This window comes from Cebus imitator, unplaced genomic scaffold, assembly GCF_001604975.1.
Source record: "Cebus imitator isolate Cc_AM_T3 unplaced genomic scaffold, Cebus_imitator-1.0 Scaffold39, whole genome shotgun sequence".
NCBI lineage: Eukaryota > Metazoa > Chordata > Mammalia > Primates > Cebidae > Cebus > Cebus imitator.
This window is the reverse complement of record NW_016107354.1, coordinates 9,125,494-9,129,854: the sequence shown is the minus strand read 5'-3', so window position 1 is coordinate 9,129,854 and position 4,361 is coordinate 9,125,494.

Below are 4,361 nucleotides of genomic sequence, written 5' to 3'. Positions count from 1 at the left end.
GCTGCACTGTTTTACATTCCCACCAGCATTATAGGAAGGTTCCAATTTCTCTCTATCCTCAGAAACACTTGTTATTTTCAATTTTTAAAAAATTGTTGCCATCCTAGTGTATGTGAAGTGATATTTCATGGTGGTTTTGACTTGCTTTTCCCTAATAGATGAATGAAGTTAAGCATCTTTCCATGTGCTTCCAGGCTATTTTTATTTCTTCCTTGGAGAAATGTCTATTCAAGCCCTTTGCTCACTTTTTGACTGGTTTATTTACTTTAATCAGGTCTTTTTTTTATCATTGAGCTCTTCATATGTTCTGAATACTAGACTTGTCAGATTTATGATTTACAAATATTTGTCATTTACAAATATTTTCTCCCAGTCTGAAGGCTGTCCTTTGGTGTAGAAAAGTTTTTTAATTTTGATGAAGTCCAACTTAACCATTTTTACTTCTGTTGCTTGTGGTTTTGATTTCATATCTAACAATCCATTGCCAAATCCAAGGTCATGAAGATTTATCCCTAGGTTTTACACTACAAATTTTGTGTTAAGTGTTTTACATCTAATCTTCTTGACATCCTCTGAGTGAATTCCATCATCATCACCATTCCCATCTTAGAGACTGAGGATCAGGGAGTTTAAGTTACCTGTCTAATGACACACAGCCAGGCAGAGCAGAGGCAGGGTTTGAATATGTGTCTTCAGCTCTGGAGCCCAAGATACCTATTATTCAGCCACTCAGATCTACCTCCTGTTGCCCCTTATACCCTCATCTCCAACAATATAGGTAGCAATTCCACAAACAAAATGCTGGCCCCAAAGTTTGAAGGGAAGGGTGGAAGAAATGCAGACATTCCCCCCTCATAGCTATAAGGAGTAATTCTGCTGCCTGGGAGGAAGGCTCAGGTGAGAACAGCCACCTGGTTGAATCCAAGAGGGAAAGTCATCTTTATCTCAAAATTTAGCTTTAGTAGACTTTGTTATTGTGCTTTTCTATTTTCCTTCCTTATAAAGCAGTAACTCTGGGGCAGTGGGGCAACCTCCATGAGCCAGTTCATCTCATCACTCCCCATCCTGGGTGGTTAGGGGCTGTTCTCCTCCCTAGGGAGCATCACATTATAATCAGTTCCTGATAATGCAGCTCATTCCCCAGAGAAGGGGGTAGATGTAGCCCTTTGCATCCTGATTCCTTGCCTTGAAGTTAACAGCAGACCTTCATTTACTGAGGTCTATTATGTACCAAGCTCTGTGCTGTGGGGGCCACAGAAATAAGTTTTTCAAGTAGCTCCCAGGCCACTGAGAAGAGAGAGGAATAGCTGCCATGGTGTGAGGCAGAAGGCAGGATGGGACAGACAGAGATGGATATTAGGAATTGAACGTGGGAATATTCATTTATTCACTAAAAAGATTTTTATGGGTTTTTTTTTTAAGTGCTAGATACTCTGTTAGATCTTGGGGATAAAACAATGAAAAGACAGACAAGGTTCTTTGCCCTCATGGGGTTTACACTTTAGTGAGGAAGAGAGACAGTAGATAAGGAATCCATTTGAGATGGGATCAAGAAGAGACTGCATCTAATCTTGCATTTGAGCTGGGCCCTGCAAGATGAGTAAGATGTTACTGCATTGACAAGGAAGGCAAGGACATTCCAGACTAAGAGATATGCATGAACAAGGGCAGGGAGGGATACAGCTCCTTGACATCTTGCAGGTGTACTTGCTAATTTATTTATTATTTAAAACTTTTTTCTTTGACTATAAACACTTTATTTTTATAAAATTCAGAAAGTACAGACCAAGAAGAAAAATTATCTGTCATTCCCTCTCCCAGGATAATAAATTTCATGACCATGCAGAAGCTGAATCCATTTGACTTCTCTGAACCACTGGGCCCAAGCATATTGTTCTCAGCACCTGAAAAGCATATGCTGGGTGAGACAGAGCTTTGCTTTCTTCCAGTGCTGCCTGTCACAGAGAAGATGCTTAGGAGAGCCAAGGCAGTGCATCTGAAATGAAAGTTAATGACTGTGGCCCAACAATTCCTAATCAGATCCTCTTAGGTTAGAATTAGAGACCTCACCTTTGCATTTCCAGAGTGTGGCCAACATGAGTGGGGAGGTGACGTCAGCAACACAGAACTTGGATTCTGAGACCTGGCTCAGCCTCATGTAACTAAGACCTTGGGCAAGTGCTCACCATCTTTGCTCCCTTTCCTTCACTGGGGGACTCAAGAACAGGGATTAGACCAACCTGGGAGGTATTTTCAAAAGAAATCAATGACATCAAGTCTGTGAAGTGCTTAGCGGGGTCTGACACAGTGTTCAAGGAGAGAGCCTCTTATGCTCTGGACTTATGGGTCAAGTTGGCTATTGACACTGTAGAGGTCCATCTGTACAACTCAGGCATCCAGGACTCACAATCCCAATCCAGAACTGGACTCCAGACACACCCTCACCTCTAACTTTGCCTGCTCCAAGTCCTTCCTTGAGTCCTCTCCCAGGCTTCACACTGACTCCACAGCCCAAGTCTCTCATGTCTAGAGCCTCTCTCGGGGTCCTGGTCCTGGAGCTCATTTCTACTAAAACTTTTTACCAGGAATCCTTGTCTGAGCCTAGAGATCTCTGAGCTCCCAAAGACAGCCCTGTGGCCTCCTAGGCTTCACAGAGTGATGCCCAAAGGAAGAATGTGGCTGTGACTTGTGCCAAAACACAAAGAAGAATGTGCCAGGCCAAGAACAACAGGGGCAAATGGGCACGGGTGCTGGTTCTCTGACTTGCTCATTCACGGTTCATCCATTCAACACGTACCAAGCACCTACTGTGAGCCAGGCACTGCATCAGTTGCAGCATCACAGCTGTGAGCTGGCACCTGCCCTCAGAGTGTGCACAGCCAGGGGGAGACAGAAGGTGAAACATGAAGTTACACTACAGTGTGATCAGTGTTAGGATGGGTGGGGTACACAGAGCCCCTAGCTGGGCATGAGGCAGGGTGTGTGCAGCCTGGGGAGAGGGTCAGTGATGGGAAACTCCTGAGAAGGGGAAACTTTAAGCTGAGCATGACTGTGAGTAGGTTCCTGGAGGATTTTCTTTTTGAAAGAGAAGGTAAAGTGAGGAAATGAGTTCCAGACTACAGAACAGCCTGTGAAAAAGTCTAAAGACAAGAAAGAGTGTGGTCTGTCAGGGGGACTGAATTAAGCTCCATGGCTGGAGGTTCAAGGGCCATAGTGAGATGTCTGAGGGCCGAGGCTGGGGACAAAGGTGGGCCTGGCTCACCAAGGGTCTTAGAGCTACAGTGCAATTTTGAAGCTCACAAACCAGGGAGGCAGAAAGTTAGAATTAATGCCCTCCTCAGCCACTTACTAGATGTGTGCCCTGGGGCAAATCACTCAGCATCTCTGGGCAGTGTTGATGGGAAAAGAGAGTAGGGATAAATGTGAGAACGTTAGAGATATAGATCTGCAAGATGACTTCAGGGAACCATATACATTGATCCAAAACGTTGCATGGAAAGCCTCAGCTTTGCTCTCTAGTGGTTTGCTCTCTAGTGGGTGGGTCTTCCCCTGGGATCACCACTTAAGACGCCATCTACACTTCCCTCCATATCCCTGACCTCCAGTCCTCACCCAGTGTGGATCATTGGCCAGCCTTTCTTCTTTTGGCTTCAAGAAGTCCACAGTCAGAAGTGAAAAGAGCCAGTTGCACCCTGTCATCCTGTCCCCGGCAACCGCTGGACGTTCAAGAGAGGAGAAAAAGAAGTATCTATGAAGCTGTCAACAGGGAAATTCTGGAACATGGTGGAGACAGAAATATTTACTTTGCAGGGATAAATATTACAGAAACAGCCCTCCATCATCCAGTCTCTGGTCTAATGTAGACTTCTCGTTTCAGGAAGGTATCCTCATTGCCTGCAAAAGTGACAGCTGCAGAAAGTGTAGGCCTTTTTCAGAAAACGAATAAATGCAAACAAATAAACATAATATATGGAAGATTCTGTCTTACAGGCAGTGGTGAAAATACATGGATTTGAGTTAGGCCTTTGTGGGTGTGTCTTTCAGATCCTTGGTAAGCACAGGCCAGTTATCATGCCTCTCCAGACCTTCATTTCCCTGGATGCTGGACAGAGCATAAATGTCTTCAGGACATGGCTGTAAGGATGCAGTGTGCCCAGGATAATGTCTGGTGTTTCATAAATGTGGATTCTCTGTCTCATACTCATCTTCCTCTCTACAGCATGAACTTTCCACATAACCAGCAGTTCTGAAACATCGGGATCCACAAGCAACACCAACCAGCTGCCTGAGCTCCCAGTCTCTCAGGCACGGGGGTGGCTGACAAAATGACACAAAGAATCTCAGTAACTGAGCCAAATAGT